General features: G+C 46.7%; 1 protein-coding gene across 2 annotated transcripts in view; it reads left to right on the top strand.

Annotated features, from left to right (window-relative positions):
- The window catches only part of LOC138289702 (alcohol dehydrogenase 1-like), a 452,749-nt gene that overhangs the window by 397,510 nt on the left and 30,307 nt on the right, over window positions 1-24,932 (top strand). The window lies entirely within an intron of this gene.

Genomic DNA, 24,932 nt, shown 5'->3' with positions numbered 1-24,932 from the left:
GGGTCATCAAATTGGGCACCCACATCCAGGGATTCAATGATGATATACCAAGGATGAATATTTTAGCCCACTAGACGTGACTCCATGGCCCTTGTTTTTCGTGATGGACCAAAATTTCCCCTGACATCAGAGTGACTTCCTACTGAGTCCTTTGTAAGTTTTTGATTCGGGTAATTCGTTCATTTTGAGAACATTTTTGGCGCACTAATCTAATTTCTGATGTTTTTATCACGTTCTTTACTTGAACATTTTTTTGTGTAAGATAATTGCTCTTGATGAACTAATAGTGATTCCAACTATAGTTCTGCTTCTTTTCTTCGATTTTTTTCTTTTTTCCATTTTCTTTCCCTCTTTTTTTATTTATTTTTATATATATTTCCTCTATATTAACCTTGAATTAGGAAATTCCATTCCCAACAGGACTTGTCCTTTTTTTTTTTTTTTTTTTTTCAAACAACATTTTGTTGGGACATAGAAGAAGTCCTTCTACTCCTTTCCTTTCCCCCCCCCTTTTTTTCTCCCCTTCTTCCCTCCTTCCCCCAGAGAGACACTTTGTTTACATCACCTGTTGTGTGTGTGAACCGGTCTAGTGTTCCGAGTGTTGGAACCTTGGGCATTTTGTCACGTGTCCTTTTTCTTTTTCATTACGTCAGATCGGAGGGCTGAACCAGGAAGCCCTGGCATGCTTCTCCGATTGGTTGCCAAATCGTGCAACCTCTCCTTTATCTATCATGTCCCGCACGCATCTTGTTTCTCTTAGTATGAGAACGCAGACGGGAGACGCAGTGTAGTGGTTTACGTCAACAGCACACGAGTAAGTTATTTGACCCGTTTTCATCTCTATTTTTATACAGGATCCTTAAATATGATGACAGCGTTTTGCCTGCTTTAGGCTACTTTCCTAGCTAGCCCTGATTAGGATTCTCTACATTAACTTATGATCTTTAAGTAGGCCATGTACGTTTATTACACAAATGTTGATGCAGTCTGTATAATTCCTGTACCGTGCTTTCTGGGTTGGTTGCCCTTATTTTGTAGCATTAGGTGACTAAAGGACATATATTTTTGATATACTCTTTTTCCTATTAGTTTTGTTTCACGTATGATTTATTAGGCTAGTTTCTCTCTTTTTTTCAATACATTTATATAGATATCCTGATTGATTTTTCCTTAAGTCCCAGTGGAGGTACTTTTTCTTCTGACTATGGTGGGTAAAGCGAACAATCATTTATGCTATTCATTATCCCTTGATTGTTGCTGTTGTATTGCACTTCCAATGATATTTACATCATTTTCATTGTCTTCCAAGTGACTTATAATTTCCTTGGCATACACATGCGTGTTGTACTGTTGTTTTTGTTTTACAGGTTTCCACAGGTTTTGTGCTAGTATACACATAACTGCAGTGAGTAATAATTGCTCCTTTTTTTATGAACAGTATTGTATTCATACATGCGATGTTCTGGAGAAGGATTTTCGTTCCAGTCCTGATGAAGCGCCGTGAGAACCTGTTGGACAAGTTTTAGGCGCAAAACATGTTGACTTTGTGTTAAGGTTGAAGTAATTGTGCTCGACCTGGCAAATGTTAAGAGTGTGGGATCATTATTTCCCTGTCACTTTTACTGTGTTTTTAACCTTGACCGGGTCCTCGCTTTTCATTAAATAATTCTTATACTGAGGAGGTCCCCGAGCCAATTTAAATTTTCTTTTTTTCTCTCCAGTAGTCCTCTCAGTAACCTTCAAAAAATTATTTTTGTACTGAGACACGAAGAAACCCTCAATGGCTTGATGGTCCCTTTGTCGGACCTCGTCAGACATTGCAGTGCCAGTCTGGCGTGGCGTGGAGCAGAGCCCAATGATGATGCCTGAGGGCTATTACTTCTGAGTGTGTGTGCCTATGTGAGAGGGGTTGAACACTCCCCCGTTTGTCTGGAACAGAGTACGTATTGATATTCACATACAAGGATAGGACCACATCCACAAGCTTCTCCAGTTCTTCAGATGTGAAGGCTTGGACCCTATCCCCTGTACCATGGACGAATGTGGGTTCCAGACACAGGTCCCAGCAGCTCACGCAGTGGAAGTCTTGATAGGGTGAAGTCAGGAGACAAGTGATATGGGCATCTGAAAATGGTGGTCACGTCCACGCCCGTGATCACAGTCACCGCCGGCAGTGATCATCATTGGCCCCTGTGTTCCATAGACTGCAATGTTAACCAGTGAGGAGTTACACGGAGGTTCAGACCGCCCTCTGCCATGACTTCAAATGCCGGCGGAGTGAGGTCACTTCCACCTGTCCTCTGTATGCAGGGCAGGCGGATGCCATTTCCTGATGACTGTACTCATGGTAGTCAATTAAATGTGTGTCATGGGTACATATGGTACACACCTAGGCAATTCCAACATGTCTAGATTTTAGGTTTGGTGGGAGACTCTGGCTCTTCAATGAGAGCTCATACCAGTGCACTGCTAGCAGAAGAGTAGTTTACAAAACATGTTAAATGTGATGGTACAAAGCACGTCTCACGACTCCGACTACATCTGTGAGGCAGTATGGCAAATTAATGAGAATGTATGGCTCCAGAAGTCGGTTTTCACATAGAGTACACCAGAGCAGATTCCAATCCTTGGTTACCTGAAATGTATGAGACAGCTCTGTTTACTGTGATGTTGTGTGTCTTTCCTTTCTGCTATCACACACTTGTGATGTTTGGTTTGTTTAGATAACAACCACTGCGAAGGAGAAGGAGGAGGAATTCACCCGTGTACAGACCCCTACAATGAAGGAATGCCATATAATTCTCACCTATCGTCTGGACAGGGCCAGAATCATTGAACTGTGTGCACAATTGGAGCCAGACCTCATTCCTGCTCTGTTTAGTCCTACTGCTATGCTTCCTACAGTACAGGTGCTGTCAGTGCTCCACTTCCTGGCCAGTGGATCATTTCAGGTGAGAGTGGGCTTGGCTGCAGGTATGTCACATCCAATGTTTTCTAATGTGCTGAGTAGAGTTTTGACTACCTTGCTGAAACACATGAGCAGCTATACCTCTTTCCCCCTTAGTGATGATTTGCCGAATGATAGGGCTGCTTTATACACAGTGGAACATATTCCACATGTGATTGGGGCAATTTACGGGATCCATATTGCCTTGGTCTCTCCCAGGATAAATGAGCAGGTGTTCCGAAATAAGAAGAATTACCATTCCATAAATGTGCAGATGGCGTGCCTTGCTTATCAGTATATTTACCACATTACTGCCAAGTTTACAGGATCTGTGCATGATGCCTACATAATGAGGAACAGCAGTGTCGCATAGATGGAGGCACAACTACAGAGAGAGAGTCTGGCTCATTGGTGAGCATGATGTTTCACACAATGTATGTCACTGTATGTCACCTGGAGTTGTCCTCTGTGCTATTGTACACATTTAATGTGTTTCTCACTATTTCCAGGTGGCTCCGGCTACCCAAACCTATCCTGGCTATTGACACCAGTGAGGAATCCAAGGACGGGGCAGAGAATCGATACAATGATGCACATGGACAGACAAGAAGAGTCATCGAAAGAACATTTGGGCTACTTAAAGCCAGTTTCTGGTGCCTCCATATTACTAGTGGATCCCTACTCTACTCCCCTGGAAAGGTCTGCCTGATAGTGGTGGCCTCATCATGCTTCACAATTTGTCCCTCAGATGGTATGTGCCATTGCTGCAGGAGGAGGGGGGAGACACTGCACCTGTGGCAGCGGAGGAACCTCAAGACAGTGATGAAGATGGGGAGGAGGAGGATGTGGACAACAGGACACATCTGATACACAAGTGCGTCCAATGACACTCACGTAAGACTGTCCTTCTGTTTACACCACCATGTCAATGAAGAGCTGTGTATCAGCTATGATGTTCCAAGCACAAATGTGTACATTCTGTAACCTGACACTGTTCCATCTGTGGTCAGTCGTGCCAGTGGTATGATGATTGTGAAAAAGCTTATTCTGCCTTTGCAATGTATCAGTGTTTTGCAGTTTCAAATACATGCCCACATCAAACTGTGGTCCTTATTACAACCCTGGCGGGTGGTGATAAAGCGGCGGTAATACCTCTAACAGGCCGGCAGAACAAAAAATTTAATTATGAGCACGGCTCAAACCGGCAACACAGACAGCCACGTTAACACACCGACTACCACGGCGGTAGCAACAAGCACCACAGCGGTAACCGCCAACTGCGAGGCGGAAGACAAGGTTCCGCCCAGCCTATTACTAGACACCAATCCGCCAGCTTTTCCGGGGAGGTACCAACGCCATCAAAAGCACAATGGAAACAGTACACAGCAGGGAAACGACTCACCTCTGGACAATCAGGGAACAACCACGACACCATGGAGCCCGAACTACAGGTGTTACCTATGCTGGTTTACCTCCTCCTACAACAGGAATACCAATGCCGGCGAAGACGACCATGGTGAGTACTGCACCTAGCACACAAGGGAGGGGGGAGCAAAAGGAAAGTGACACACACACACGCAACACCACCCCCAACAACATACACACAAACAGATGCAACAACATTACATATCCACCCCATACCCCTAAGGAATAATGCAAGGAGAAAAGGAAGTGATCAAAGTGAGTATAATAATATAAAGTACTAGAAATACGTCCTCAAAGTACAAAACAGTATCAACAACTATATGCAAATGGAGGGACACTGCCCAGTCCATAATGTCTGTGGGCCACAGGGCCATATCACAAGGGCCAAGGCACCACTTGACTCCTGCCTCAATATGGAGAGAACACTGCTGGGGCATCAGATTGAAATATCACAGGCACCTCAGGTGGAAGGGGAATGGGGGGCACCTCAGCCGGAACATGGTACAACACCACTGCTCCGGGAGGGGGCCACATGCCCACACTCTGTCCTGGGGAGTGCAAGGCCACAGTCTCTCAAGTGGAAGGCTTCTCCACTGGTTCTGGAGGGGGCTTGTGCCCAGTGTGCTTCATCCTGGCAAGGAGGGGGTGAGTGGATGCCTTCTTCCACTGGTTCTGGAGGGGGCTTTGTGCCCAGTCTGCTTTATCCTGGCAAGGAGGGGGTGAGTGGATGCCTTCTTCCACTGGTTCTGGAGGGGGCTTTGTGCCCTGTGATGCTGATCTTGGGGAGTGAAAGGTCACAGTCTCTCACCTGGGTGTCACACCTACAGGATTTGCAGGGGCCAGGACAAACTACAGCCCATGGAGGCACGACTACACACTGCCTGCCGGCGGTGATGGCTTCTCGGTGGTGGCAGTAGTGGGGCTGGTGTCGGGGCTGGCAGCGGTGGGGGTAGGCTCCAGCCCTTCCCCTGCAGCCTCAGACGGCTGCCCACCGGGGCTTCTGCTGCTGGCAGTGGTGCTGGTGGCGGTGTAGGTGGTGGTGCTGGAGGCGGTGCTGCCAAAGGTGGGGGGAGGCTTCAGCCCTTCCCCTGCAGCCTCAGACGGCTTGCCACTGGGGCTGCTGCTGCTGGCAGTGGTGCTGGTGGCGGTGCAGGTGGCAGTGCTGTCGCCGGTGCTGCCAGTGGTGGGGGGAGGCTCCAGCCCTTCCCCTGCAGCCTCAGACGACTGAAGTGCCATGGCTGGTGTTGTTTTCCCAGATGCTGCTCCAGCACCAGACTTCATATCCATCCTGCCTGCACTGTCTGTGCCTTTGTCATTGCCCTTGGCAGCTGGTGGTCCCTTCTTGCCCTTGGCAGCTGGTGGCCCCTTCTTGCCTTTGCCAGCTGGTGGCCCATTCTTGCCTTTGCCAGCTGGTGGTGCCTCCTTGTCTTTGCCAGCTGGTGGTGCCTCCTTGACTTTGCCAGCTGGTGGTGTCTCCTTGACTTTGCCAGCTGGTGCTCCCTTTTTGGCTTTGCAAGCAGGTGATCTCTTTTTTGCCTTGGCAGCTGGTGCAGGCACAGTGCCGTGCTGATGGGTGTCTCCTTGGAGCCTCTAACACCTGCTGTAGCTGCAGAAACCACAGTGGCCGTGGACTGGGTGGCGGAGGTGTTAGGCTGGGTCCTGACCACCCTTGCCGATGTGAAGGACGGGGGGAGGGGCGGGCAATAGGTCAAGGGAGGAGAGGAAAAGCTTTATAGGGACACTGGGGAGGAAAAGGGTGAAGGTGTGGGAGTGGAGGAAGAGGGAGTGGTGGTTGGAGATGTCTGCCTGCTGTGTTTGGGTGCAGGTGCATGGGCTGGATGCTGTGGTGAGGTGGATGGCTGTTGAGTGTCTGAGTGCTTGCGTTTGGGTACTTTGGGAGGAGGGGGCACAGACACAGTGGGAGAGGACACAGGAGATGTGTGCATGGATGTGGGGGTGGTGACTGCCAGTGAGGGGTATGTACTGATAGGTGTGATGGTGATGGGGGTAGTGGATGAGGATGTAGTGCATGCAGGTGTTTGTGGAGATGCTACTGGGAGGGAGGTGGAGGACGAGGAGGAGGGGGACACAGTGGAGGCAGTGGTTGTTGGTGTGTCTGCATCTGGATGGTGTTTGTGTGAGTGCCTGTGGGATGAAGTGTGGTGCTTGTGTTTGCCTGAGCCACTTCTGTGTGTTGTTTTGAGTGCATGCTGGTCTGATGGTGTGTTTGGGATAGGCTAGGGTTGAGGGGAATGGGACTGTGTAGAAGAGGTTGGAGGGGGGAGGCTAGAGACAGGAACAATGGCTGCCATGAGAGAGGTGGCCAGAGCCTGGATTGATCTCTGTTGGGCCGCCATTCCAGTGTGAATGCCCTCCAGGAATGCATTAGTCTGTTGCATATGGGCTGCCAGCCCCTGGATGGCATTCACAATGGTTCACTGCCCTACAGAGATGGATCGCAGGAGGTCAATAGCCTCCTCACTCAGGGCAGCAGGGCTCACTGGGGCAAGGCCTGAGGTGCCTGGGGCGAAGGAGATGCCTACCCTACTGGGTGAGCGGGCACGGGAAACTCACTGAGGGGCTGCTGGGAGGGCGGTGCCGGTATGGGGGTTAGGTCTGTACCTGTAGTTGGGGTGGCCACATAGGTGTCCGCCACCACCAGGGAGCTTCTATCGGAGGAGGTATCACTGTCAGAACTGTCTCCGCTGTGGTGCTCCCCTTGCCCTCCGTCCCACTGGTGCCCACACCGTCGGTTGATTAGGCCTCCTGGACCATGTTGGATGTAGCTCCCTCTGTCGCTGGTGCCTCTGCTCCTCTGCCCGATGATGCTAATGCACAGAAGGACAGAGTGACAAAACAAAATGTGGGGGAGACAAAGGATACACTTGCTCAATGGCTGCACCAACACCACCGCTGGCGTACACAGCACCCTCACCTAGGGAATAGGCCTATGCACTATGCAATGCACCACCAGTCACAATGCTAGTCACCAGCCAAAGGACAGGAATACCAAACTCCAATAGCAGCATACCTCACACCCACAGACCCCTGCCCAGTAGTGGATGCCTACTAGCTTTGTAGGAGGTGGGGTTAATGAGCTCCTGCCCAACATGGGACCTACCCTGCAATGTTCGTCCTGGCCTAGGGGCACACACAGGCCCACATCCCCCACCCAGATAACACCCCACCACCTGCAATTTGCTGAATTTGAAACTGTACTCACCCCCTTGTGGCTGCTGTGATGCCTTCAAGCACCCATCCAACTCCAGATAGGCCACAACCAGTATGCAGGCCATCAGGGGGGTCAGGGCTCGACGGGCACTTCTTCCTCGTTGGGAGGCCATCCCCAGCTGGGCCTCCTCCGTCTTCCTTGCCCAGCAGCGCAGGTCCTCCCACTGTTTGCATCAGTGGGTGCTCCACCTGCCGTAGACCCCCCAGGGTCCGCACGTCCTTGGCAATAGCACATCAAATACCCTTTTTCTCATGCCCCTGCCCTCTTCACAAGCCGACTGGACTACGGAAACACCCCATATGCAGGTACCACCACAAAGCTTCAGAAATGTCTACAACGCATACAGAACGCCTCCGCACGCCTCATCCTCGACATCCATCGCCACAGCCACATATCCGCCCACCTGGAACACCTGCACTGGCTCCCCGTCAACAAGAGGATCACCTTCAGGCTCCTCACCCACGCACACAAAGCACTCCACAACATGGGCCCCGAATACCTCAACAGCCGCCTCTCGTTTTACACGCCCACCCATCAGCTCCGCTCAGCTAGCCTCGCCCTCGCCACCATCCCACGCATCCGCAGAACCACCGCCAGAGGAAGATCATTCACCTACCTGGCAGCCAAAGCATGGAACTCCCTCCCCGCCCACCTAAGAACTACCCAGGACCATCTCGCCTTCAGCAAGCTCCTCAAGACATGGCTTTTCGAGCAGCAGTAAACACCCCCCCAGCGCCTTGAGACCCTCTCAGGTGAGTAGCGCGCTCTATAAATGCATTGATTGATTGATTGATTTCTGATGGGCGCTCACCTGCAGAGAAAGATACATAGAACAAGGTATCAGCCTAACCGTCCAGCCTGTTACACTCATGGTCCACCAACTCTTCCCTTCCCCTTACACACATACATTGACCACCATACATGCAGCACTCTGCCCAGGACCCCTCAGCCACCCCCCACCTTACACGAGGCTTGCACACCCAGCACTCCATGCATTCATGCCCCATGCATTGTGCTCAAAGTGTACTTACCTGTTGGTCTGGAGGACCATAAAGTAAACGGTACTGGGGTAGGACCCCATCCACTAGTCTCTCCAACTCCTCCGAAGTGAAGGCTGGGGCCCTTTACCCAGAGACTCGAGCCATGGTCGCTTCCAGACACAGGTCACAGCAGCATTTGCAGTGCTGGTCCTCTCCTGTTGAAGGTCAGTTAGCAAGTGAGTGAACAGGTAGAAAATGGCGGTAACGTCTGCGGCAGTGCGTACCATCACTGCTGGCGTACATCACCAATGGCTCATGGGACCCATAGGGCCTAATTGTAACCAATGAGGAGTTGCGTGGCAGTCCTCGACCGCCTCCTGCAATGGTGCACAACGTCAACGGAATTACCTCATACCTAATTGTCCTCCCATACAGGTCAGGCGGCCGCCATTTCAGGGGGGAGCAGGCCATGACACCTAACTGCGTCACAGCCGACATAAGCATATTTTGGGAATAAACATAAACTTACTCTTTCTGTCACAACATGCAATGCATTGTACATTGAGGAAATGTTAAGAACTGGCCAGATGCCCACCATTTTTCCCACTAGAGTACAACTGCTGAGGATGAATAGGAGCTGGAGACATCCCCCCGTCTACAGACCCCTGGTGGACCTGGCAACAATGGAAGACAGGCACATTATCCCCACCTACAGACTTGATAGGGCCACAATACAAGAGCTGTGTGCCCAATTGGAGCCAGACCTGATCTCAGCTATCTGTCATCCCACTGGGATTCCCCCCTCTTGTGCAAGTCCTCTCAGTGCTAAATTTTTTGGCAAGTGGCTCGTTCCAGGCGACAGTGGCCATGGTGGCAGGAATGTCTCAGCCAATGTTCTTAATAGTGCTGACCAGAGTGTTGTCTGCCCTGATGAAACACATGCACAGCCACATTGTTTTCCCCCAGGTGGAGGATTTGGTCACAGTGAAGGCTGACTTCTATGCAATGGGACATATCCCCAACGTCATTGGAGCAATTGATGGTACACATATTGCCTTTGTCCCCCCCCGGAAAAATGAACAGGCGTTCAGAAATCGAAAGCTTTCATTCTATGAATGTGCAGGTAGTGTGCCTAGCGGGCCAGTACATCTCCCATGTGAATGCAAAGTATCCTGGGTCTGTGCATGATGCCTTTATCCTGAGGAATTACAGCATCCCATATGTCTTGGCTCAACTCCAGAGGCACATGGTGTGGCTAATAGGTGAGCCCTGGTCCCCACCCAGTTGATGTAGGTATATGGGTGTGAGGTTTGCCCTAAGGGTGAGTGTCTGGCAAACAGGTACCCCTTGATATTTGCAGGTGACTCTGGTTACCCCAACCTCTCAAGGCTACTGACCCCAGTGAGGGATGCTAGGACAAGGGCAGAGGAACATTACAATGAGGTACATGGGCAAACAAGAAGGATAATTGAAAGGACCTTTGGCCTCCTGAAGGCCAGGTTCGTGTGCCTCCATCTGACAGGTGGATCCCTGTGCTACTCACCCAAGAAGGTGTGCCAGATCATCGTTGCATGTTGCATGTTGCACAACCTAGCCTTGAGACTCCAGGTGCCTTTTCTGCAGGAGGATGAGGCTGGAGATGGGCGTTTGGCACCGATGGAGCCTGTGGACAGTGACGAAGAGGAGGCAGAGGAAGAGGATGTGGACAACAGATCAACTATCATACAACAGTACTTCCAGTGACACACAGGTAAGGCACTGTAACCTCACCTTCCATTGCTGTTTTGTGTACTGAATTTTCTCTGGCTGGGTTCTGTTCCCACTACTATGGCCACTCATTGTACCCTTTCACATGTCTATTTGCAGATATTTGTACCCTACTGTGGATCCTGGTGTATTGACTGCAGCACATTACAGGTAATACCTATGTTTACATTACTGTACAGTCTATTTGCAATGTCTACAGATTGTTAAACACCTACATACTTAAATCATTTGACATACTCCATAATTGTATTTTTCCAAGGGTGTTCATTTCAGTGCTGAGAAGTAATTAGGGATGTGCAATGGGCTTGGGTGATGGTGGAGGAAAGTCCAGTCTGTTGGTATCACAGGTGCATTGTCCAATGGGGCATAGGAAGTGGAACAATGGCAGTTCTAGGTGGACAGGGTGACCGAGTGGGACACAAAGGTGACAATCAGGAGTGTCTTATTTCCTGGCGGGGGTCTTGGCAATGTTCTCTGGCTTGTGCCTGGATCGCAAGGACCGTTTGTGTGGTGGTTCTCCTTCTGCAGGGAGTGGGGTGCTGGTGCCTTGTTGTTCCTGTGGCGGTGCCTCCTGTCCACTAGCAATAGCGGAGGTGGAAGGCTGTTCATCAGTGTGGCTAGTGTCAGGGGCCAGTTTGTGTACCACTGCCTTCCTCATGTGTTGGCCATGTCTGCCAGCACCCCTGCAATGGTGACCAGGGTGGTATGGATAATCCTCAGGTCTTCCCGGATCCCCAGGTACTGTCCCTCCTGTAGCCACTGGGTCTCCTGCAACTTGTTCAGTATCTGGCCCATCGTCTCCTGGGAATGGTGGTATGCTCCCAAGATGTTGGTGAGTGCCTCGTGGAGAGTCGGTTCCCTGGGCCTGTCCTCCCCCTGTCGCACAGCAGTCCTCCCAGCTTCCCTGTTGTCCTGTGCCTCTGTCCCCTGAACCGTGTGCCCACTGCCACAGACTCCATGTCCCTGATCATCCTGTGTTTGTGGGGTTGCCTGGGGTCCCTGTAGTGGTGGACACACTGCTGATTGACGTGTCCTGGGGACAGTGGTCTGGGCCCGCTGGGTAGGTGCTATGGTGTTGTTTCCTGAGGGGGGAGGCTCTGTGGTGGTATGGGACTGTGACTGGGTAACCGACTGTCTGGGGGTCCCTGATGGGCTCGGTTGGTCACCCTAATTCAGGAGTGCAGAGCTGCTGTCATCACTGTGGGCATCTTCTGAGGGGGACTGGATGTTGCTGGCACATCCTCTCCGGTGACGTTTGATGGGGGTCCTGTGGGGATATAAATGCAGTGTTATTGTTTCTGCGTGTGGCATCTTGTGCATGGGTATGCTGCCCTCAATGGTTGTTATTACCATGGCAGCTTTGCCTTGTGTGCTTATTTATTTTGTTTGTTAGGTGATTGTCTCTAGTGTGCATGCAGTGGTGATGGTTGTCCATGCAGGTCTGTGATGGGAGTCCATGCATTGGTGTTGCATGCAGGGCTTGGTATTTGGATGGGTGGGTTGTGATGGTGGGGCATATGGGAGGTGGTGGATTGCTGGGAGTGAGAATGAGGGTGGGGGTATGTGATGGCATGCAGGTAGGGGGTTTTAAGTATTAAAGATTTGACTTACCAGAGTCCATTTCTCCTGATACTCCTGCCAGGCCCTCAGGATGCAGTATTGCCAAGACTTGCTCCTCCCATGTTGTTAGTTGTAGGGGAGGAGGTGGGGGTACACCACCAGTCCTCTATACAGCTATCTGGTGTCTTGCAACCATGGAACGCACCTTCCCGCGTAGGTCATTCCACCTCTTCCTGATGTCATTCCTTGTTCTGGGGTGCTGTCCCACAGCATTGACCCTGTCCACGATCCTCCGCCATAGCGCAATCTTCCTTGCAATGGATGTCTGCTGCACCTGTGATCTGAATATTTGTGGCTCTGCCCGGATGATTTCCTCCACCATGACCCTTAGCTCCTCCTCTGAGATCTTGGGATGTCTTTGTGGTGCAATGGGTGTGGTGTGAGTGGTCTGTGTTAGGGTGTATGGGGTGATGTGTTGGGGTGTGTGCTGTGAGGTGCGTGTATGGTGTATGGGTGATGACGTTGTGTGGATCTGGTTGTGTGGGAGATCTCGGTGTGTCTCTCTCACAGTTGTAAATTTTTGTTAGCCGTAAAGGGTTGTGGGTATTGTGGGTGTGTTTATTATAGTGGTGTGGGTTTGTGGGTGTGGTGCGTGTATGAGTGTCAGGTGTGTGTATTTTGAAATTGGCCGATGTGGTGTTGTTTTGTTAGGTTGTGTATATTTTGAGTGCGCCGGTATGTACGGCCAATGGTTTACTGCGGTTGAATGTCCATTGCAGTGATTTGTGGGTCATAATGTGATTGGTGTAGTTCTGTTGGCGTAACGTTGTGGGTTTGGATACTGCCATTTTTTCACCGACCTTTGGGCTGGCGGACTTGTGTGTGTGTCTGTATCTTGATGGATTTCTATGTGTGTGTCATAATATGGGTGGTGGTATACCGTTGCAGCATGTTGGTGGCGGTCGGCATGGCGGTAAGCGGGACTTACCGCCAATGTCATAATGAGGGCCTGTGTCCTCATTCCATACAGTACTTAGCATTTGTTGCTGGGAATTTTGTGTGAGTTACAAAGTGCTTAGACAACCGCTCTGTGACTTCATTGTCCCTGACAGTTTGGCCTGGACTAGGTTTTCCAGAGGAGGGATTGGAAAACTGACAATATGGCATAGCTAAAACTGTGGTATCTTGTCTGATGCCTTTACGTCAGTTGTTTCACTTCACATCTGGTGTTTGGAGTTAAATGCTGTGCAAAATTCTGAGTTGATGTGAGCAGATGAATGTAGGCTGTTATGTGACAGAGGCTCATGTTGCTTTACTTTCTTTAACTTCTCATTTGAATGTCACTAATGGTTTCCCTTTTTACAGATGTTGGTGTGGTCACTACTGTGAACGCATGTAATGCCTACAGACTGCTTTCACACAGTTTGGTGTATGGTGACTAGTTGCATGCTCTTACACTGGTAATGTGTTAACCAAGCTGACTGTACATTGGATGGATTCACACTTTACATTACATTTGCACAGGATAATAAAGGTCAAGTCATTTCCTGTTGATGAAATAACAGCACAAATCTTTCAGTTGTTTTTAAGTGTCTTTATTGAAATGACAAAAAGGAAGGGATAATGCAATAGAGTGGGATGATGGTGGATGAAATCCTCAGTGTAGTGGCTTAGCTAGTTTGTAGCACAGGTCCAGTATCCATGGGCCCATAGGAGCAATGGGAGTCCAAAGTGAACAAGGTGTCTCAGTGGCACACAAGGGAGACATGTAGGGGAGACTAACTTCCTGGCAGTGGGTTGGGTCTTGGCTACAGTATCTGATAGATGTCTGGGTTGCAGGGAACGTATGCAAGGTGGTTCTTCTGCTGCAGAGGGAGGGCTGGTGGTGGTCTGTGAGTCCTACGGCAGGTCCTCCTGTTAACTAGCTGCAGCAGATGTGGAGGGCTGGTCAGTACACTGGCTAGTGGAAGGGACCCACTGGTGTGTTGTGTACTCACGCATGATGGTAGCCATATCACTGAGCACCCCTGCAATGAAGGCCATGGTGGCATTGAAGGCCTGCAACTGCTGCATGACCTCCTGCTGGGGTTCCTCCTGCACTCCTGCAAAATGGTAAGTACCTGGCCCATTCTGTCCTGGGATTTCTGGTATGCTCCCAGGACATGTGACAGTACCGCCTGGGCAGTCGGTTCCCTGGGTTGGCCCACTCCTTGGTGCACAGATATCCTCCCACTGCCCTAGCCCCCTGTGCCTGTGTCCCCTGGACTGTGTGCCCACTCCCACTGACACCAGGACCTTCTTCGTCTTGCCTGTGAGGTGATGACTCGGGTCCCTGTACAGGTGGGCACACTGTTGGTTGACGTGTCCTGGGGAACGAGGTTTGGGGACGTTGGGTGGCTGCTGTGGTGGTGGAGTCTGATGTGGGGTGCTCTGGGGTAGACTGGGTGTTGTCTGTGGTGTCTGACTGACCAGTGGTACCAGATGGGCTAGGGAGATCTTCCAGGTCCAAACATCCAGAGTTGCTGTCATTACTGGGGCCTTCTGGTGGAGGACTGGGTTGACATGGCACATGGTGTTGGCTGACATTGGCTGGGGTACCTGTGGACATGTATTATATTTGTTTATTTCATTATTAGATACATATTCAGCATTTATGGGTTACCCTACGGGATGGGTGTGTTTTTTCCACCTTTGGTTTGTGTATGGTGATGCATTGTGGGATTGGTAGTGCTTAATGTTGACAATGCATTACTTATGTGTGTGAATGATGACCTTGGAGAGGTGTGCTTGAAGTGGGTAGGGCATGCAGGGGAAAATTGTTGAGGGTAGTTATGGGTGTGGTTCTAAGTTTGTGATGGAGTGGGTTGAAGGGAGATAGGGTGAGGGGGAGACATGCGATGCAGGTGTACGTGGTGGTGGAGAAGTAATGTGACTTACCAGTTTCTAGCCCTCCAGGGATTCCAGTGAGGCCCTTGAGATGCAGGATGGCCAAGACTTTCTCCTCCCATATTGTCAACTATGGGGGGGGGTCCACTGCCAGTCTTCATTACGGCAATGTGGTACCTGGATGCCATTGCACGCACCATCTTCCGTAAGTCGTTCTACCTCTTTCTAATGTCGTCCCTTGTGCGTGGATAGGTTCCCACTCAGTTCACCTTGTCCACGATTCTCTGCCATAGCTCCATCTTCTTGGCAATGGATATCTGCTGGACCTGTGCACCAAACAGAAGTGGTTCTACCCTAACGATTTCGTCTACCATGACCCGCAACTCCTCATCAGTGAAACGTGGGTTCTTTTGTGGGGATATGCCAGTTGTGTAGTGGATGTAGTGGGTGTGTTGTGCAGAGGGTGGAATGTTTGGTGGGGTCCAGGTTGTGAGAGTACGTGGGATGCTGTGAAGTAGTGATTGAGTGTATTGTCGTGTGTGTTTGGTGTAGAGGTATGATGTGTGGCGTATGATGCATGGAGGGTGTATAGGTGGCTGTGGTTTGTGTTTGAGGTTCTGGAGATGTGTGGGCTGGCAACGTGTAGCTGAATTTTCGAGTTTACAAAGAATTGTGGGTTGTGTGTGGGTGTGTTTTATATTGCTGTTGGTGGGTATGTATGGTGTGTGTATGTGTGTCAGGTGTGGGTTTTTCAATCTGGCCAATGTTGGCTTCTGCTGGTGTGGAGTGGCAAAATCGTCTGCAGCGGTCTGCACCACCAATGGCTAACTGCCATTGAGTGGCCGCTGTGGTGATTCGTGGGTCATAATTTGGAGGTCGATTTGTTGTAGGTGTGGCGGTTAGGCTGGTGGGACCGACTCTCTCCCCCATTCATTGGCTCTGGCGGAATTGTAATTTTGGCTGCTTTATGGCAGTTTTGTGTTTGTGACTCATGATATGACAGGCGGGTTGCTGCCTCCGCAGCGGTCTTTTGGCGGCCGTCAACACAGCGGACTTCGGTAAAGACCACCAAAGTCATAATAAGGGCCTAAGTGCTATATCAATGAAATTATAATATATAACACACTGATATCAAAACATTCAGTAAATGGGGTGTCAATTGTAGTTCATGCTGACATCGTAATAATTTCCTTATACTGTTTGACACGCTCACACTCACATAAGACAAATCTGCTATGGGCCATGTCAATCTCTCAATACCTTACCAGTCCACAGCAATAAACCACCCATCACAAACTGAACAGGCATGTAAGAACTGAAGAAATATTGTATACAGCTGGCCAATGGAGGACCTTAATTTAGTTCACTACTGCAGGTCCCAAATAGTTGCATGCTGTAACCACCATTTGATGTCTCACAATGGCAATCTGATATGAGAGGATAGTAACAAAGTCCTTGCCAGCAGATCTCTAATCATTTCTTCCCCCCAACCTACGCTTGCTCAGGACCATTAACATTAAAGTTTAAACAAAATATCTCAGAATGGAAACCTTGGTTAGTCACCAGCAAAGTGGGCTATGAAAATAAGCAAAATCACAAAGGGACCTTCAGAGCCTCTGAAAGCTGCCAGTGTCCAGAAAACTATAAATTGCTTGCCTATCTTGCACAATTCCTCATCCATCACACTGCTAAGCATTGTGTTTCATAACACAATAACTGCACCTCAGTGGCCCTCATCCATGATATGGAAACACTTCCCACACAGAATTAAAACAAAGGCAATACCTTTTAAGCCACGCACCCTACGTGATGTAGCGTGCTACCCATGTAGCCAGCGCTTCAGCACCCCACATAGAAGTAGCATGTACTATAAAAGTGTTGCAGTACAGTACTGATCTGCTACAGCTAAAAGAGTTTGCTCTGCAACACACCATCTAGGGTATGGTAATAGCTGACTTTATGGTAAAGGATGTCTTTAACTTAACAGACTGCATGATAAAGTTCTGTAAGCCTCACTTCTTAGAGAGAGATAATCTATGAAGGTAACTGTCTTATTCTGTTTCATTGTCTCTGCCCTGAGGCTCCAGGAAAGAGCCTTGCTTGAGGAAAAAAGGTTTCACAGTGGTGTTGCTTGTACAACAGAAAGTTACTTATGAATGCAAACAAATATGTTTTAGTAATGCTTGCATCACAATCTCTTCTATGAAAGATGACACAGTATGTGTCTCAATCTGGGGTTTCATGATTGATCTTGTGAGTGTTGTGGGTTCTCTTTGAAGCAGCCCTGGTTTACTCAGGAGTTGTCATTACATCATATTGTGGAATCCCAGAATTAGTGCTTGACTTCCTGGGTAAGAAGTCAGAAGAAGATAGAATCGTGATATGTCAGTGTTTATTTTCATCTGCTAAGTGCTTCTTTGTTGGCTTCCCTCTCACATTTTGGCTATAACAAACCACTGTAAACTGTAAAAGAGTTTTGGCACCTTTCTTTTCTGATTTATATGTCTAAAATGTATGCTAGTTTAGTATCTCCATACCATATTATGCAACTTAACTGATACCGTTGAATCATTTGTGCTGTAGTTCCCTAATGGTGCTAGCGTCACTGAAAAAAGACTGAGCACACCATTCAGCATTCTTGAATTTCCCCTAAAGCATATTCCCATGTGTGCACAATTTGGCTAGGTGCTGCACTGATTCAGAGACAATGGCAAATGCCCATTGTCTTCTAGGTCATCAGTTAGCACATACCTTACTTTGTATTAAAAAATGTGTAGTATCCTTCCAGACATCTCTGTTTCTTGGGCAGCTTGAAGATTGTTGTTGTATGCATTTGCCATTTAGGACATCCTCCCATTTGATCTGAAGTCCACAGAAAATCTCCTCACCTTCAGGCACACTTTTAATACCCATCTCTTTTGTCAGTTCAATCATGTTTATTAGACCATTGAGAATAAATCAACAATAGTCTGCATAAGGGTGTGTAATGCTCGCAAAAAATATAAAAGCAATTGCCTCAAATAATTAGCATAACAATGTTCACACTTGGGTGGCAGTCTAAAACTAAGTATAAACTATGAAATACATATACCCATAAAGATAGACACAAATTCTGAGTAAGTATGACTTTTGAGAATAAAAAGAGAGGAAACATAGAAAAAGGAAATGTCGAAAAGAATGAGATTAAAAAAAAGAGCAGAGAAAGCAAAATAAGGTAAGAATGATAAAAGAAACACAGGAGGAGAGAATGCGTATAGCTTGAATTAGATATTGGTCGATGAGTTACTCCATCACAACAGTGACAGATATCCCGTCTGCCGAAATCTAAATCTCATAGGTTATAATGAGTCTCTACTTGACAGGGGTTCTTGCAGCCCCGTAATATGCATTAAAGTCAGGAGTCTTTAAGGAGTTGAAAAAATAATACTCCGTTCTCAGGAAAAACGGGATTGGTTAAATTAATTAAATACTAGGGGCCTGATTACGACCTTGTCAGATGGGCAACTCCGTCACAAAAGTGACGGATCTCCCACCCGTCATTTTACTAGTCCCATATGATATAATGGAACTTGTAATACGACGGATGGGATATCCGTCACTTTTGTGACGGAGTAGCCCATCCGCCAAGGTCGGAATCAGTCCCTAGATTTGTGGCATGGTATTAGTAAATGTTTCAGTGTTGGTATAGGGACAAAGGACTGTGTTAAACGTGAAAAGCTGGATATTGGGGTTTTGTTTTACATATGTATGATTTGAACCTTTAAAGTTTCTTATCATAATTCTATGATAGTGTTTCATTAATGTATGTACTCACCTTTGCAACTTTTGGATGTCTATCTGATGTCTTTGTTACGATAAGTGAAAATAGAATTAATTAAAAAGTGTTTTGAATAGCTGCAAATTATAAATGGCAGTCAAGATAATTTAGTTGCTTGCTTGCTGCTAGGAATTTAATATTGGAATTGAATCCAGCCAAGGTAATATTTATGTTTGTTTGGTGATTGCGGCTCTACCCAGTTGTGTAAAGAGCCAACCCCTTGGTAAATTACAGACACTTTCTAAAAGTGGCATTTCTAAAATAGTAATGTTAAATCCGACTTTACCAATAAATAGGATTAATCATTACTATTCTAATGAAATGAAACATGACATAGCCCCTCCTTCTCAATCAGGAATTGCACATGAAAAGTGTATTAAGGAATTCCCAAAGTTAACCCATGAGGGGGTGGGTCTCACAGTAGTGAAAAACGACTTTGGGAGTATCTTCACTGCCAGGACATATAAAACTTAAAGGTGCATGGCCTACCTTTTAGCTACATAGCACCCTGCCTTATGGGCTATTTAGGGCCTGCCTTAGGGGTGACATATATGTAATAAAAGGGGAGTTGAAGACTTAGAAAGGGTTTTTAAATGACAAGTCAAAGTGGTAGTCAAATTGCACGCACAGTCTCTGAGTGGCAGGCCTGAGGCATGTTTAAAGGGCTACTTACTTAAGTGGGTGGCACAATCAATACTGTAGGCCAACCAGTGGTGTTTATTTTACATGTACTGGGTATATGGTATACCACTTTACAAGGGACTTACAAGTAAATTAAATATAACAATTGTCTATTCACCAATGTTACCATGTTTTAGGGGAGAAGCACATGGACTTGTCAGCAGTTGCAAAGGGCTCAGAGTCCTAAGACCAACAAAAAGAATCAGCAAAAAGATGAGGCAAGCAGGGGAAAGATTTAGGGAAAGACCACACTAACGCTGACAGGCCTAACACCTTCTTTAAATAATAATTACCTACCAATACAAATATGCATGAAACCTGGGTAACAATAGCCTCCTCTACCTCACCCAGGGTAATCTTTGCTAATAACACCTCCTCTTGTGCTTGGGTTACTACCCAGATTTTTTTTTATTATGCATATAGATGTCAAAAGCTTCCTGATTAAATGTTCACTTAGCAACATTCTATAAAAGTCCTGCATGGGTTGGCCCATAGCTTTCTCATTAGATAATTAATGGTTTCTTAAGCTAATTTCTATTCTCCATTGCTTTTGCCTGCATGCCAACTATGTGATGTGAGGAATTTGAATGATGATTAGGAAGGTGGGGCATCAACTTCGATACCTCCTTTAGAAGAGGGTATAACTCAAGTTGAAACTATAACTTTTGTCTCAGTCAGAATTTCAGGGACATTAGAGGTAGGACCTGTATAAACCCTGGAAATTGCTGTGTCATTCATTGTGATTTTGAACAGTGCAGCTGAACCATTTTAGTTTTTGAGGAAGCCTGTAGGCATGACAGCAGGGAGATTACACAGGAATAACTGTACCACCTGTGACATGGAGGAGGAAGAAGTTTCCCTGACTGTGGTAATGTGGGCACTATTGTTAATTATGACTGATATTAACAAGTCATAGCACAGAGTTGCCAGTAAGATCTTAAACTTGGTGGAGTAGATGGCAGAAACAGAATACTGCTTTATCCGCTCATGGTGTCAGAGTCAATCTGCTTTTACCAGAATGCTGTTATTAATTGTTTATCATATTGCACTGTTGAAAGAATATTGTTTGCCTTTAGTAAACTCTTCCCAATGGGCAATGCAAACAACATATTTCATTCTGATGTATGTAGAAGAACTTAGAAAAGGTGGTAGGACTTGCAGCTGTTAAAATTGTATTGATAGCTTTAAGAATGATAAGGTCACCTCCTTCTGTAGCATCAAGGTAAGCTTTCTATTTTTACAGAAGATGAAAACCTGCAGGGCAATACACACTAATTCACCATGGTAGATATGACTTGAACAGTGTTTCTAATGTACATTGTTCCTCCTCTTTGTGACATTTTGTATCCCCAAGGTCAGTCTCCGAGAGAGAGCATTTATAGGAGAAGCCAGCATAGCAACATACAGCATTGGGATGGGGATGATTGGAGGGAGCAAAGAAATAAAAAATAAAACAAAAAAGCTAAAATGTGTCCCATATCGGTATTTCTTGTACTAAAGAAGTGTATCTCATATGCAAAGAGTAATTTTGTTTGCTGCTTTACTGACACTGCCAAGGTTACCTTGACGAGCATGGCAACACACAGGGAAAACTGTAAGCTAAATCGTTTATGGGTTAGGCACAAAGACAAAAAGAAAGGTAGTTTTTTTTTAGAAATTTCAGCCAACATCTTTGCACTTCAGGAGAAACAGGCATTTGTCACAACGAAATTTGATTGCTACCACCCACCATTGAACAATGTCGCAACCTTACATAACATATGGGAAATAAGTAATAACGTTTTAGGAGACACATCTGCCCAAAGCAGTGCCTATGCTAGCTTTTATCCACTGAATTTGGATCATTTAGCCAACTTGTACCATGGTAATACTATTTTGGTGGAATTAGTAAGCCCCTACTGATGATTAGAAAACTATGGCACATATTTATACTTTTTGACACAAACCTGCGTAAGCACAGGTTTGTGTCAAAAAGTATAGCGCCGGCTAGCGGAATGGCGCAAGCCGGTGCTAAGGCCCGGTTAGCGTCAAAATACGTGATGTTAACCAGGCAGGGGAGGTGTAAGTAAAACTGGAGGTTGTGCGGGAAAGAATGGCGCTAATCAGCTTAGAGTAAAAAAAATGACTCTAACCTGACTAGCGTCAACAAATTGTGTGAGGCAGAGTAGAGTATTGATAGTAAGAGCATGGCCGCGCTGTGGAAGGCTTGCACAGCGCGGCCATGCTCTTACTATCAATACCTTACTCTGCCTCACACGATTTGTTGTATAATGTCCCACATTACTTACTGCTTACCCAAAGAAACACCCACAGTGTTGTTTTTACTTTCTCATACCTTGGTGGTTCGGTCCATACTATTTTCAGATGGATCGTTCACCTTTTTTGCGAGGGTTTTTATACGTTTACCCATATCTTGTAATAATAATTTTTTTCTCTTTTTGAATTGGTATGCATTTTTTAGCTTTTAATTTCTCCTGGTTGATACATTGCTCTAGGACTTGTGCCAATCGGGTTAGACATTTATTTTGTCTTACCTGTTTCTCTTTTTTTGATTGTAGGGCTAACATAGCCTTTGTTCTGCCATTATACTCTACATGAGCGACTTTTTCCCAGACTTAATTCAGTCCAATGGATTCTTGGGACTCTGTTCTTTTTTACAATCATCCACGTTTCTAAAGCTATTTCTCCCATAACGTAATCGTGTGTACTGTTTCCCGAATGCACCTCTCAAGGTTTACTTTAACATACAATGGTGCAGTAATGCCTTCTTCCAGGGGCACTTTCTGTCCTATTACTTATCACGTTTGTTAATAGGCATGTTTTTTCACGGATATGGGAGACTTTCTCGCATGGGTCTATTGACATACATATTACTCTCTAATTGCGAAGTCCTCTTGACAATTTTGTCTTTTTAGTGTCTGTCACCATCACTTCTTGTTTTAAACACATTCTTTCACCTTGGTTGCGTTTCCCTCTGATTTTGCTATGACTCATCAACCTATCAGTCACTGAAAAATGTGATTTCAATTCCACCACATTGGCTTTAAATGTTGAGCCTTTCCTCCTTCCCCCTTATTTTCTTACTTCTGAATGATTTTTATGTTTGTTTACTTGTATAGTTACACTACATCTCAGGCTTGAGTATTTATGTTTCTTTTATTTCACAGCCTCGACAAAGTCTTGAAGACGAAACACGTGTTGGCTGTTCTTTTGCTGTTTGGATATTGTATTTGACTTTGATCACTGGATTGGAATCACCAGCAATAAATATTGAATGTCACCTACTTGCCGGACTTTGACTTTATTCCTGAAGCACCATTTCGATCTACCATAAGAGGTTACATTTGGGGTGTGCCCTGGCCTTTTGTTCTAACTCTCCAAAATGCTGTGGATCAAGAAAGTCAGCCTGGATGTGCGGCAAACAACATATACTCCCATGCTCTCTAAGAAGAAATAAATGATTACAATACCTTCCATTGCAGTGCAAGGACATTCACAGTGCATGCACTACGGTGAAAACACCCATAGATAGATTCATGCACCTACTGCACCAAAGAAATAGCTGTAGGTTGATAAAGTCAAAATTCTATTGTAGACTGACCCACCATATGACGCTATCACCAAGCAGTGACTGAAGGGGGATCACACAAATTTACCCTGCATAAGACCATTCCCTGGATGTACTCAAATCATCCCCACTGCCTCCTCACTTCTTCAGCTCCCACCCCCAAAAAAAAACTTTTACTTCAGGGAATCTACCAGAAAAGGAAAACTAGGGAATGAGTGACAACACTGATGTGGGCACCTCAATATAACTCTTCTTAGGAAAACATGAGTGAGACCCGCCCACACTTGGTCAGACCCTTGTTCATGACGTGGGCCATGCCCTCATTACAAAAGGGTTGTGGACTGCACTGTTTCCTTACTGATTTACCATTCATTTATTTTAATTTTAAGCACCACATGTGGTGGACTGCATCAGAGAAGGTGAAGGTGGTGGTGACAGGGTGGGATTTCATCAAGGCCTACATCAGCATGTGTATGTTGTGGTGGTGGACATCGAGTCCCCATCCGTCGTCTGTTCAGGCACTGTGATGTGCCCACACCATTGCTCCTCAGAGGCTAATTAGAGTGGTGCTCATTAATGTAGGTAAGTTGATGGGGATGGAAGTTCAGTGTTGTTTTGCTGAGAGTCGTCTTCTGTTATATCCATCTTCGCCCTGTTATCCCCTCAAAGAGAAAGGGCAATAGACCTCCTCTGGCTGAAGAAAAGCATGTGGGTGCTATAGGCCAAAGAGAGGCGCCATGGCCCATATTTATACTTTTTTAGCGCCGCATTTGCATTATTTTTTTACGCAAAAGTGGCGCAAACTTACAAAATACAATTGTATTTTGTAAGTTTGCGCTGCTTTTGTGTCAAAAAGCGGCGCAAATGCGGTGCTAAAAAAGTATAAATACGGGCCTATGTGTGTTGAAGTTAAGTTGCGCTTCTGGGGCAGTATTATAAAAGAAGCCCAGGGTTTCAGCTGCCATTTGTGTCTGTTGTTTGTAAACTCGGGACACGGGCAATATATAAGGGGTCAATGCTTGTGCAGAAGGTGCAGATGCTTGCGCAGCCCCTTCTATATTATGGGTCATGGCAAACATAGTTTAGCAGTGGTAGAAACAAAATGGTCATTCCCTCATTTGCACGGGGAAGTGGCCCCATGCAAGTAAGGAAACACATTGCTTCATTAGTGACATGGGTGGAAAGGCAAAGCAATTGTCACGACGCAAACTGACTGCACTTCAAGAGTGTGCCCGTAGGTTGTTGCCAGGGATCCCCAGGCATTCCCACAAATGCAGGTGCAGTAACACACTGCACCCTTCTGCTGAAGGGGCACTACTTCCTCTTCAAACCGAGGCCAGTTCTCCAGTGAAAGATGGGCCTTCGCAGGGGCGTAGGTTCGGGGGGGGGGGTATTTGGGATGTTAAGCCACCCTAATAAGTGTATTTTCTGATAAATAGTTAGGTACAAGTGGTTCGATTAGATATGATGAGGTGTCTGTTGGATTTCACCAGATATTTGTACACACACAGAGACAAAAATGTACACACAGTCTCCCTCTTTCTGTTTTGAAAGTCTTAAAAAAATTTGGTTATTTTTACAAAATCTTGTATCACTTACTAAGCCTCCCAATATGCATTCCCCACCCTTTTCACTATCCCTTAAGCCTCTCTCAGGTGCCCTCCTTGTAGTATAATTTATTTTAACATTACATGCCAGCTTGTTTGTTGGAAAATATGAAGCTCCCCCAGTCTGATTGACCAAGCTACGCTCCTGGGTCTGTGTTTCAAATCCGGCTCTGCTTTCACTAATGCACTACTCTCAGCATATTGTTTAGTATATTCAATCGCATATTCCTAGTCTCCGACATTAACTTTGCGCCCCCTGCAGAATCCAAGGCAGTGCACCAAATAATAACTTGAGGCTTGGTATGTCTGACGCCTGTTCTGCTTCCTCTGCCTCCACAACAGCCCCCGCTCCAAAATGCATCCAGAGGGAGCACTCCCATTTTTGTTTGATCTAGTCACAGTTCAGCTATTCTCTTTCCAAGAAGTATTTACATCGCTGGGGATTGTTTGGAGTATTGTTGA

The sequence above is a fragment of the Pleurodeles waltl genome, chromosome 1_1 (assembly GCF_031143425.1).
Source record: "Pleurodeles waltl isolate 20211129_DDA chromosome 1_1, aPleWal1.hap1.20221129, whole genome shotgun sequence".
Lineage (NCBI taxonomy): Eukaryota > Metazoa > Chordata > Amphibia > Caudata > Salamandridae > Pleurodeles > Pleurodeles waltl.
Note: the sequence above shows the minus strand (reverse complement) of the source record. Positions and strands in the feature narration are given on the sequence as shown.